This window comes from Arachis stenosperma, chromosome 6 (genome assembly GCF_014773155.1).
Source record: "Arachis stenosperma cultivar V10309 chromosome 6, arast.V10309.gnm1.PFL2, whole genome shotgun sequence".
NCBI classification, from domain to species: domain Eukaryota; kingdom Viridiplantae; phylum Streptophyta; class Magnoliopsida; order Fabales; family Fabaceae; genus Arachis; species Arachis stenosperma.
Genome location: NC_080382.1, coordinates 63,471,571 through 63,485,226, shown reverse-complemented (window position 1 = coordinate 63,485,226; position 13,656 = coordinate 63,471,571). Strand labels below are relative to the sequence as shown.

Sequence of the window (13,656 nt, the reverse complement as noted above, 5' to 3'; positions counted from 1 at the left end):
TTCTTTCCCACTCTTATTTTCGAAAATTAATTAGTGTTTTTCAAAATGTTTTCAATTTCTTTAACTTAATTTTCGAAAATTCTCTTCCCCTCTTCCCACATCCTTCTATTTATGGAGTACCACTCCTTCTCAATGCACAATTCGAACTCTATCTGATTAAGTTCGAATTCTTCTACCTCTTTCTTCTATTTTTCTGTTCTTCTGACACCTCAAGGAATCTCTGTACTGTGACATAGAGGATTCCACATTTTCTTGTTCTCTTCTCTTTCATATGAGCAGGAGCAGAGACAAAGGCATTCTTGTTGAAGCTGACCCTGAACCTGAAAGGACCTTGAAGCGAAAGCTAAGAGAAGCTAAGGCACAATTCTCTATAGAGGACCTAACAGAAATCTTCAAAGAAAAAGAAGACATGGCAGCCGAAAACAACAACAATGCAAACAATGCAAGGAAGGTGTTGAGTGACTTTACTACACCTACTCCCGACTTCTATGGGAGAAGCATCTCTATCCCTGCCATTGGAGCAAACAACTTTGAGCTTAAGCCTCAATTAGTTTCTCTAATGCAACAGAATTGCAAGTTTCATGGACTTCCACTGGAAGATCCTCATCAGTTTTTAGCTGAATTCTTGCAAATCTGTGACACTGTCAAGACTAATGGGGTAGACCCTGAGGTCTACAGACTTATGCTATTCCCTTTTGCTGTAAGAGACAGAGCTAGGACATGGTTGGACTCACAACCTAAAGAAAGCCTGGACTCATGGGAAAAGCTAGTCAATGCCTTCTTGGCAAAGTTCTTTCCACCTCAAAAATTGAGTAAGCTTAGAGTGGAAGTCCAAACCTTCAGACAGAAGGATGGAGAATCCCTCTATGAAGCTTGGGAAAGATACAAACAATTGATCAGAAAATGTCCTTCTGACATGCTTTCTGAATGGAGCATCATAGGTATTTTCTATGATGGTCTCTCTGAACTATCCAAGATGTCTTTGGATAGCTCTGCTGGAGGATCTCTTCATTTGAAGAAGACGCCTACAGAAGCTCAAGAGCTAATTGAAATGGTTGCAAATAACCAATTCATGTACACTTCTGAAAGGAATCCTGTGAACAATGGGACTAATCAGAAGAAAGGAGTTCTTGAGATTGATGCTCTGAATGCCATATTGGCTCAGAACAAGATATTGACTCAACAAGTCAATTTGATTTCTCAAAGTCTGTCTGGAATACAAAATGCACCAAACAGTACTAAGGATGCTTCATCTGAAGAAGAAGCATATGATCCTGAGAACCCTTCAATGGAAGAGGTGAATTACCTAGGAGAACTCTATGGAAACACCTATAATTCTTCATGGAGAAATCACCCAAATTTCTCATGGAAGAATCAAGAAAGACCTCAACAAGGTTTTAACAACAATAATGGTGGTAGAAACAGGTTTAGCAATGGCAAGCCTTTTCCATCATCTTCTCAGCAACAGACAGAGAATTCTAAGTAGAACCCCTCTGACTTAGCAACTATGGTCTCTGATCTAATTAAAACCACTCAAAGTTTCATGACTGAAACAAGGTCCTCCATTAGGAATTTGGAGGCACAAGTGGGACAGCTGAGCAAGAAAGTTACTAAACTCCCTCCTAGTACTCTCCCAAGCAATACAGAAGAAAATCCAAAAGGAGAGTGCAAGGCCATCAACATGGCCGAATTTGGAGAGGAAGGGGAGGAAGTGAACGCCACTGAGGAAGACCTCAGTGGGCGTGCACTGACCTCCACTGAGTTCCCCAATGAGGAACCATGGGAATTTGAGGCTCAAAATGAGACCATAGAGATTCCATTGGACTTACTTTTGCCTTTCATGAGCTCTGATGAGTATTCTTCCTCTGAAGAGGATGAGTATGTCACTGAAGAGCAAGTTGCTAAATACCTTGGAGCAATCATGAAGCTAAATGACAAGTTATTTGGAAATGAGACTTGGGAGAATGAACCTCCTTTGCTCACCAAAGAACTGGATGACTTGTCTAGGCAGAAATTACCTCAAAAGAGACAAGATCCTGGGAAGTTTTCAATACCTTGTACCATAGGCACCATGACCTTCAAGAAGGCTCTGTGTGACTTAGGGTCAAGTGTAAACCTCATGCCTCTCTCTGTAATGGAGAAGCTAGGGATCTTTGAGGTGCAAGCTGCAAGAATCTCATTAGAGATGGCAGACAACTCAAGAAAACAAGCTCATGGACTTGTAGAGGATGTTTTGGTGAAGATTGAAGACCATTACATCCCTGCTGATTTCATAGTCCTAGAGACTGGGAAGTGCATGGATGAAACCATCATCCTTGGCAGACCCTTCCTAGCCACAGCAAAGGCCGTGATTGATGTTGATAGAGGCGAAGTGATCATTCAAGTGAATGAAGAATCCTTTGTGTTTAAGGCTCAAGGATATCCCTCTGTCACCATGGAGAGGAAGCATGAAGAGCTTCTCTCAAATCAGAGTCAAACAGAGCCCCCACAGTCAAACTCTAAGTTTGGTGTTGGGAGGCCACAACCAAACTCTAAGTTTGGTGTTGAACCCCCACATTCAAAATCTAAGTTTGGTGTTGGGAGGTTCCAACATTGCTTTGAGAAAATGTGAGGCTCCATGAGAGTCCTCTATCAAGCTAATGACATTAAAGAAGCGCTTGTTGGGAGGCAACCCAATGTTATATTTTGACTATTTTCTTTTGTTATTTTATGTTTTTTGTAGGTTGATGATCATGAGAAGTCACAAAATCAATTGAAAAAGCAAAAACAGAATGAAAAACAGGAAGAAAAACAGCACACCCTGGAGGAAGAACCCACTGGCGTTTAAACGCCAGTATGGCTAGCAGTTGGGCTTTTAACGCCCAGTCTGGCACCATTCTGGGCGTTTAACACCAGAAAGGGGCACCAGACTGGCGTTAAACGCCAAAAAAGGGCAAGAACCTGGCGTTAAACGCCAGGAATGGGCACCAGCCCGGCGTTTAACGCCAGAAATGGCTCAAAACGTGATTTTGAATGCCATTTGGTGCAAGGATGACTTTTCCTTGACACCACAGGATCTGTGGACCCCACAGGATCCCCACCAACCCCACCACTCTCTCTCTCTTCTTCACCCATTCACCAATCACCTCAACTCCTCTTCCCCAAAAACCCTTCACTTATCAAATCCCATCTTTCTCTTCACCATTCACATCCATCCTTCATAAAACCCCACCTACCTCACCATTCAAATTCAAACCACTTTCCCTCCCAAACCCACCCATCAATGGCCGAACCATGACCCCCCTCTCCTATATAAAACCTTCTTCACCCCTTCATTTTCACACAACCTAAACACCACTTCTCCCCCTCTTTGGCCGAACACAAAAGCCACTCCCTTCTTCCTCATTTCTTCTTCTTCTACTCTCTTCTTTCTTCTTTTGCTCGAGGACGAGCAAACCTTTTAAGTTTGGTGTGGTAAAAGCGTTGCTTTTTCGTTTTTCCATAACCATTTATGGCATCCAAGGCTGGAGAAACCTCTAGAAAGAGGAAAGGGAAGGCAAAAGCTTCCACCTCCGAGTCATGAGAGATGGAAAGATTCATCTCAAGGGTGCATCAAGACCACTTCTATGAAGTTGTGGCCTTGAAGAAGGTGATATCCGAGGTCCCTTTTTTACTCAAAAAGGGTGAATATCCGGAGATTCGACATGAGATCCGAAGAAGAGGTTGGGAAGTTCTTACCAACCCCATTCAACAAGTCGGAATCTTAATGGTTCAAGAGTTCTATGCCAATGCATGGATCACCAAGAACCATGATCAAAGTGTGAACCCGGATCCAAAGAATTATCTTACTATGGTTCGGGGGAAATACTTGGATTTTAGTCCGGAAAGTGTAAGGTTGGCATTCAATTTGCCCATGATGCAAGGAGATGAACATCCTTACACTAGAAGGGTCAACTTTGATCAAAGGTTGGACCAAGTCCTCACAGTCATATGTGAAGAGGGCGCCCAATGGAAGAGAGATTCAAGAGGGAAGCCGGTTCAATTGAGAAGGCATGACCTCAAACCCGTGGCTAGAGGATGGTTGGAGTTTATCCAACGCTCAGTCATTCCCACTAGCAACCGGTCCGAAGTTACTCTAGACCGGGCCATCATGATTCATAGCATCATGATTGGAGAAGAAGTGGAAGTTCATGAGGTTATAGCCTAAGAACTCTATAAGGTGGCGGACAAGTCCTCTACCTTAGCAAGGTTAGCCTTTCCTCATCTCATTTGTCACCTCTGTTATTCTGTTGGAGTTGACATAGAGGGAGACATCCCCATTGATGAGGATAAGCCCATCACTAAGAAAAAGGATGGAGCACACAAGAGACCCCTCTCATCATGAGATCCCTGAGATGCCTCAAGGGATGCACTTTCCTCCACAAAACTATTGGGAGCAACTGAACACCTCCCTAGGAGAACTAAGTTCCAACATGGGACAACTAAGGGTGGAGCATCAAGAACACTCCTCATCCTCCATGAAATTAGAGAAGATCAAAGAATCATGAGAGAGGAGCAACAAAGACAAGGAAGAGACATTGAGGAGCTCAAGCACTCCATAGGATCTTCAAGAGGAAGAAAGAGCCGCCATCACTAAGGTGGACCCGTTCTTTAATCTCCTTGTTTTTTATTTTCTGTTTTTTCGAATTTTAGTACTTATGTTTATCTATGTTTGTGTCTTGTGATCATTAGTGTCTTAGTGTCTATGCCTTAAAGTTATGAATTTCCTATGAATCCATCACCTTTCTTAAATAAAAAAAATTTGTTCTTAAATTGAAAAAGAGAAAGAATTGCATGAATTTTGAATTTTATAGCAGTTTAATTATTTTGATGTGGTGGCATTACTTTTGTCTTCTGAATGTATGCTTAAACAGTGCATATGTCTTTTGAATTTGTGGTTCATGAATGTTGGCTCTTGAAAGAATGATGAAAAAGGAGACATGTTACTGAGGATCTGAAAAATCATTAAAAATGATTCTTGAAGCAAGAAAAAGCAGTGAATACAAAAAAAAAACCGAAAAAAAGAAAGAAAAAGAAAGAAAAAGAAAGAATAAAGTTATGATCCAAGGCAAAAAGAGTGTGCTTAAGAACCCTGGACACCTCTAATTGGGGACTCTAGCAAAGCTGAGTCACAATCTGAAAAGGTTCACCCAATTATGTGTCTGTGGCATGTATGTATCCGGTGGTAATACTGGAAGACAGAGTGCTTTGGGCCACGGCCAAGACTCATAAAGTAGCTGTGTTCAAGAATCATCATACTTAACTAGGAGAATCAATAACACTATCTGGATTCTGATTTCCTAAAGAAGCCAATCATTCTGAGTTGCAAAGGATAGAGTGAGATGCTAAAACTGTTCAGAGGCAAAAAGCTAAAAGCCCTGCTCATCTAATTAATACTGATCTTCATAGATGTTTTTGAAATTCATTGCATATTCTCTTCTTTTTATCTTATTTGATCTTCAGTTGCTTGAGGACAAGCAACAATTTAAGTTTGGTGTTGTGATGAGCGGATAATTTGTACCCTTTTTGGCATTGTTTTTAGTATGTTTTTAGTAGTTTTAGTTGAGTTCTTAGTATATTTTTATTAGTTTTTAGTTAAAATTCACTTTTCTGGACTTTACTATTAGTTTGTGTGTTTTTCTACGATTTCAGGTATTTTCTGGCTGAAATTGAGGGACCTGAGCAAAAATCTGATCCAGAGACTGAAAAGGACTGCAGATGCTGTTGGATTCTGACCTCCCTGCACTCGAAGTGGATTTTCTGGAGCTACAGAAGCCCAATTGGCGCGCTCTCAACGGCGTTGAAAAGTAGACATCCTGGGCTTTCCAGCAATATATGATAGTCCATACTTTGCCCAAGATTTGATGGCCCAAACCGGCGTTCAAAGTCACCCTCAGAAATTCCAGCGTTAAACGCCGGAACTGGCACCTAAATGGGAGTTAAACGCCCAAACTGGCATAAAAGCTGGCGTTTAACTCCAAGAAGAGTCTCTACACGAAATTGCTTCATTGCTCAGCCCAAGCACACACCAAGTGGGCCCGGAAGTGGATTTTTATGTCATTTACTCATCTCTGTACACCCTAGGCTACTAGTTTTCAATAAGTAGGACCTTTTGCTATTGTATTAGAGAGCTTTTGATCATGCTTTGATGATTGAACCCTCTTTGGGAGGCTGGCCATTCGGCCATGCCTAGACCTTGCTCTTATGTATTTTCAACGGTGGAGTTTCTACACACCATAGATTAAGGTGTGGAGCTTTGCTGTACCTCGAGTATTAATGCAATTACTATTGTTCTTCTATTCAATTCCGCTTGTTCTTTGTCCAAGATATCACTTGTTCTTCAACTTGATGAATGTGATGATCCGTGACACTCATCATCATTCTCACTTATGAACAAGGTGACTGGCAACCACTTCTGTTCTACAAGCAAACAAGGCTCTAGTGTTTATCTCTTGGATTCCTGATACACGATGCATGGTTGATCGCCTGACAACCGAGTGCTCGCCTGACAAACGAGCCAGCCATTCCGTGAGATCAGAGTCTTCGTGGTATAGGCGAGAACTGATGGCGGCATTCAAGAGAATCCGGAAGGTCTAACCTTGTCCGTGGTATTCTAAGTAGGATTCAATGATTGAATGACTGTGACGTGCTTCAAACTCCTAGCAGGCGGGGCGTTAGTGACAGACGCAAAAGAATCACTGGATTCTATTCCGGCCTGACCGAGAACCGACAGCTGATTAGCCATATGCTGTGACAGAGCATAGGAACATTTTCACTGAGAGGATGGGAGGTAGCCACTGACAACGGTGAAACCCTACATAAGCTTGCCATGGAAAGGAGTAAGAAGGATTGGATGAAGACAGTAGGAAAGCAGAGAGACGGAAGGGAAGGCATCTTCATACGCTTATCTGAAGTTCCTACCAATGAATTACATAAGTACCTCTATCTTTATCTTTATGCTTTATTCGTATATCACTATACCCATTTGAGTCTGCCTGACTAAGATTTACAAGGTGACCATAGCTTGCTTCATACCAACAATCTCCGTGGGATCGACCCTTACTCGCGTAAGGTTTATTACTTGGACGACCCAGTGCACTTGCTGGTTAGTTGTGCGAAGTTGTAGTGATCACAATTTCGCGCACCAAAGAGCAAGCCTTAGAAAGCAAGGTTAGTAGAGAATTGAGAGAATCGAACCTAAAACACTTGAGTGATTAGAGTGATATACACTACTAAGTGAGGGTTCGATGCTCGATTCTTTGTTCCCAGCTTTCATGAGCTATTTTCTTCTACAAGTCTGTTTGTACTTCATTTTTATGATTTGAATTAGTGAAATCCAGTTCATATTTATTCTTGGGGATTTATTTGCTTTTAACCAAGTAAGTAGAAACATTTTTCATTTAGTTGCATTCATAGGTTGCATCTCATGCATTCTACCATTCCTCTTCATTCCTTTATAGTTTCTCTTGAGCTTAGCATGAGGACATGCTTTTGTTTAAGTGAGGGGAGGTTGATAAACCACTATTTTATGGTTTATCTTGTGCTCAATTGAGTGGATTTTATCAACTCTTTACCCACTTATTCATACTATTTGCATGTTTTAAATTTCCCTTCCTAATTATGTGCTTTGATTAAAAACATGCTTCTTTGGCCTTGAATTCCCTATGTTTAATCCTCTCTTATTACCATTAGATGCCTTGATATATGTGTTAAGTGATTTCAGAGATTACAAGGCAGGAATGACTCAGAGGATGGAAAGGAAGCATGCAAAAGTGGAAGGAATACAAGAAGTTGGAGAAACTGCTAAAGCTGTCCAACCTGACCTCTTTGCACTCAAACGGCTATAACTTTAGCTACAGAGGTCCAAACGACGCGGTTCCAGTTGCGTTAGAAAGCTAACGTCCGGGGCTTCGATTTGATATTTAATTTGCCATAGGTGCTCCGACGCCAGGCGACGCGAACGCGTGAGTCACGCGGACGCGTGACCTGGCAGGAAAGCAACCCGTGCGGCCGCGTGAGCCATGCGGCCGCGTCACTTTTCCGTGACCTGTACGGACCAGAAAGCGCTGGAAGTGACTTCTGGGCTGTTTTTGACCCAGTTTTCAGCCCAGAACATACAGATTAGAGGCTATAAAGTGGGAGAATGCATGTATTCATAATTATTCACTTATATTTCACTTTTTACAGTTTTAGATGTAGTTTTTAGTGAGAGAGGTTCTCTCCTCTCTCTTAGGATTAGGATTTAGGACTTCTCTTAGTTTTAGGAGTGACTCTCAATCCCAGGTTCTATATTTTTTATTATTTTCCCAATTTAATTTATGAACTCTTTCATGTTATGATTTTCTTTGAATTAATATTATTTGAGGTATTTCAGTTATTATTGCTTTCTTTTATTTACATGATTATTGCTTCCCATCTGAAGGCATTTTTATTCCATCAGTTTCAATTTCTTTTCTTTTGGCTTTGGTTAAATAATTGGTGACTCTAGAGTTAGCAAACTCATTGTTGATTGAAAATTGGAATTCATCCACTTAACTTACCTTCATAGTTAGAGGTTAACAAAGTGGGAGAAAAATCCAATTCTCATCACAATTGATAAGGATAACTAGGAAAGGACCTCCAGTTCTTATACCTTGCCAAAGGTTTATTTTACATCTATTATTATTTTATTTTACTTGTCATATAATATATTCCCACCTTACTTCTAAAACCCCAATTTTACCTTTTTCATAGTCAAGAATAAGAACATACCTCCCTGCAATTCCTTGAGAAGACGACCCAAGGTTTAATACTCGGTTATCAATTTTAAAGGGGTTTGTTACTTGTGACAACCAAAACATTTGTACGAAGGGATTTCTGTCGGTTTAGAGACTATATCAACAACGCGACTGTTTTTATGAAATTCTTTACTGGCGAAAATCTCGACGTCAATCTTCTTGCACCCATTACACTTAAAAATGCATCGAAGAAATCATTCTTTTGAAAGGAAAGTGTTGAGGAGTTTTATCAATTTTGAGGCAAGCTAAAGATTAAGGGAAATGAATTGATTGTATGATTGTGTATTAAGGTTACATGTTTGTGAAAACTTGCATGGGAGCTCATAGACAGGAATTGAAATTTGGAGAAGTGTTATGGAAATTCTCAAAAACCTATTGATCCAAGAAGCAGTAAACAAAAGAAAACAAATAAAAAGAAAAAAAACAAAGAACAAGCCTAAGGCTCTGAGCATCAATTACTAGGATGAAAAAGAAAGATACAAACACTCAGATAGTTATTGTCCTAGTTACGTGCTTGTGGTGAAATTGTGTCAAAGAAAGAGGCCTGAGGAAGTAAATCTCAAGGGGTGCTTCATCACCTAATACCTTAATCCAACTGGGTTGGGAGTATTGATTGAAAACTTATCATAAAGGGCCGCTTTGAGACATGACACCTAGAGTCGAGGCCAAAATGAATAAATATTGCTTCAAGGTGATAATCTATAAAGAGGACTCCATAACACCATCCAAATGACACTCCTAAAAACTAAGACTTCCAAGATGTAAGGACTAATGAATACTGGAATCCTTGCATAAGCATATAATTGGAGTTGGCCTCCATTATCACTTAATCACTTCACTCATCAAGGCATCATAAGAAATTCTTCAACACAATCTAATAAAAAGACTCCTTTGTGCATAATTCTTTCCTTGCTTGGGGACAAGCAAGATTTAAGTTTGGTGTTGTGATGCGGGTGCATCATTGCCAGTTTTTTTTTTATAGTTATTTCAGTAGGTTTTAGTTAGTTTTCATACAAATTTTGCCAATAAATGAGTAATAGCATGAAAAATCTCTTCATGAAACAAAATCTCAAGCATAGGTGAATTTTAGTTAACATACAGGGTAAATATGATGAAATAGATCACACTAAGTGAAGTTATGATTGTGGGCATTATTAGCACACTTAGTATAATGAAGTTTGTCTTTATGTTACTTTGATACACCTTGTTTGTTTGATTTCAGACCAAAAGAAGCAGAGAAGAGCCACGTTAGTGGTTACATTAGTTCCACTAACATGGCCATTAACGTGGAAGAGGAGAGAAGCCCCAACGTTAGTGAGAAAGTTAATCGCATTAACTTTGAAGAAGGAGAGCATGGAAAGTTAGTGAAAATGTTAATGCCACTAACTTTAGCGAAGGGGCAAGAAGACCCACGTTAATGGCCCCATTAGTACCACTAACGTGGGTATTAACATGGAGCAAAAAGGGAGCCAACGTTAGTGACACTCACCTTTGTCACTAACGTTGGAAATGGCCAAGAATACCCACGTTAGTGGCTCCGTTAGTGCCACTAACGTGGGCATTAACGTGGAAGAAAGGAGGCAACTGTGAAAGTTAGTGAAAAAAGTGAACGCTACTAACATTTTTGAAGCAAAGAAGGCCTACGTTAGTGGCCACGTTAGTGCCACTAACATGGACACTAACGTGGGCAAAATCTCACCCGGCAGCCTGACCATGCCTTCTTCAAACAAGAATAACTTGAGCCACATAGCTTTAAATGAGGTAATTTTAGTGGCATTGAAAAGTAGGATTCCAGAGCTTTCCAAAAATATATAGAACTACATGATGGACACTAAATTTGTGGGAGAAAATCTATCCCGAAAGTACAAAGATGAACATGGTATCAACCTGTAGTAAGGCCAGCTGACCTCTTCACCTTCTAAGAAGTGTAACTCGAGCTGTAGAGCTCCAAATGATGCGCTTCCAAAGGCGTTGGAAAGTAGACATACAGGGCTTTCCAACATTATATAATATTATGGGGTGGACATTAAGTTTGAGCTCCAGAACCTGGCAATATTAATCCCCTAAACGTTGACGATATTGGCACTCACTTTTTCCAATAACGCCAGCGACTATGCCAGCGACCCTGTCCCCTTCAAAGGAGCATAACTTGAGTTACAGAGGTTTAATTGAGGTGATTCTAGTTTCATTAGAAAACTGACCTTCAGAGATTTCCAATGATATATAATAGACTATAGTGGGCATGAAATTAGAGCACAAACAATAGGCATCTTTTAAGCCCCAAAAACACCAACTGGGTAGCAAGTGTGACGTTAGCCACACTAACTACAGCACTAACGCCACACTTGTAGCGTTGGTCTGGCTAACGTTAACACTAACAATTACAACCTGGACCTCAAATTTATTCACTTCTCTTTCAAGGACCACCAAACCTCAAGCAAGCAAGCCCACAAGTGTCAACCAATCAAGGCCACAAGAAGCATCTAGAATAGGAATTTTTATTTAATTGTAATTTGCTTTTAATTTCATTTTGTAATTTAGGAGAGCCTATATAAAGGCCTTAGTTTTTACATTCAATTCCTTCGGGAAGGGAGAAATTGAAGGAAGGGGGAGAGAGTGAAGACCAATTCGAACTTCTGTGAATTGGCACACTCCAAGGGGAGTGGGTCTTCGGACCCCTCCCCTCCTACGCTCTTCTTCCTTTTCTCTTCTTTTTCTTTTCTTTGTAGTAGTTAAATTTTATTTTGTACTTTTCATTTATGAACTTTGAAGTTTTAATTTCAGTTTTAATCTTCATCTTTATTTTTTTGCAATTTCTTTCTTTTCTATTTTGGTAGAGCAATGAACAACTAACTCTTTTCATTGGGTTAGAGAGCTCTATTGCATTTAATGGATCAATTGTAGTTTTTATTCTTCTTCTTCTTCTTTATTTTCTCTTGATTTTACTAGAGAGCTTTCGATTTTCATCCAATTGGTTAGCTATCTTGGAAGAAAAATTCTCTATAATTGGATCTCCTCTGAGCCTTGGAAGAGGAATGAGGAGATCATACTAGAAATGCTCTCTCACATTGGATTAGGTTGGGGGTTGGATGGATATTGTGACGTTTAATCCTACTAATACTTTGATCTATGAATGTGTGTGGTATAATCAATGACCAAACTTCATCTCTTTCCTTGAGCAATTAAATCAAGGAATTGGAAAATTATTCAAGCTTAGAGAGATTGGATTGCAAAGGAATTGGGATCCAATCACTTAAGATTGCCAAGGAGATCAATGAATGCATTGATTGAGGAAAAGATGAGAATGAACTTGATCCAGAGGATTGAAATATCTCTTGATCCCAATGTTCATTTTATTTTTTAGTTTTTACATTTCCTTTTCTTGCCATTTTACTTTTCTGCACTTTATTGCTTTCTTTACTTTTATGCCATTTACATTTTCTTGTTACTTATCACTCCAATATGATTCGTCTAACTAGGATACTCAATTAACCATTGATTGCTTAATCCGTTAATCCCTGTGGATTCGACCTCACTCTATTGTGAGTTTTTACTTGATGACAATCGGTATACTTGCCGGAGGGAAATTTGTTGAGAGACTAGTTCCCGTGCATCAAGTTTATGGCGCCGTTGCCGGGGATTAATTGTGATTAACAAACTACCGATTGATTGATTTACTAGATTAGACATTTTTCTTTTGTCTTTGTTTTCTTTTGTTTCTTTATTTTCTTTTGCTAACTAACTGTTTGTGATATTGCCTCACTGGGAATTTCCTCATCTGTGACAAGGGGAATTCCAATCTCTTTTATATTGGTGATTATTGTTTGATACAGAGTATTTTGAAGAAAAATAGAGTATAGATCATCTTTTGGTCAATTAAGTTACATGGGATACTTCTCACCACCACAAAATAATTCATGTTATTATGATAATGGTGGTTGAGAATATCAAGAACATGAAAAGGGTGCTTCCCAGGGTCACAAAATGGTCAATATTTTGATGACTTTAATCACTACTCAAGCTATGCCCGGGAAGATCGAAACCAAAGGAATTTCACTTATTCACACCCCATTCATCAAGAGCCATCATCCTTTAATTATTCAACCTCACCTCCTAGCTTTCCGCATCAAAACCCTTCAACACTTGGATATGCCTCAACACAAAATTCATTCCCACATCCATATAATTCATCTCACCACTCACACAATTCATTGCATTACACACAAAATTCGTCTCATAGTCCACAAAATCCATATCATTACCCACAAGAGTCATACCACTCTCAGAACATACAACTACAAAACAACCAATTCCATTCATAAAATAGCCACCCTCAACCTCCAAATTCTGACCCAGTTGCACACCCTCCCCTCGAGGATAAGCTATCAAGGATAGAGAACCTATTAGCAATTCTCTTGGAAGAATCTAAGGACATGAGGACTTTCAAAGAGGAAGTAAAATCCATTATGCAGAACTGGGGGCTGCCCTTAAGAAGCTTGAGGCACAAGTTGGATATCTATCAAATCAAATCACTACCTACAATTCTCTCAGTGGTACCATGGCAAACCCAAGGGAGGAATTAGAAGAACAAGAAAATGAGGCACCCATACCAAGTGAGATTTATATGAAGAAAGAGGAGGTAATGAGAGTATATAAGCCCAAAGCTCCATACCCACAGAGGCTACTAAGGGTGACAAAGGAACATGCAAACTCACTCCCAAAAGGCTCAATACAACACCATACAGAAGAAAGGGAGGAAGTCAATCAACGGAGTCCACATTACTCTAATGACACAGAGAGTTGCATAAAGGGTGAGTTCATTAAACCACCAATTCAAGAAGCTCTTGATGAAGAAGACACT

General features: G+C 39.9%; 1 non-coding gene across 1 annotated transcript; it reads right to left on the bottom strand.

The window, feature by feature from the left end:
* Positions 1-814: 814 nt before the first annotated feature.
* On the bottom strand, positions 815-922 carry LOC130937342 (small nucleolar RNA R71). Its single transcript, XR_009068564.1, has one exon. It is a non-coding gene; the product is annotated as a small nucleolar RNA R71 (small nucleolar RNA).
* Positions 923-13,656: the final 12,734 nt, after the last annotated feature.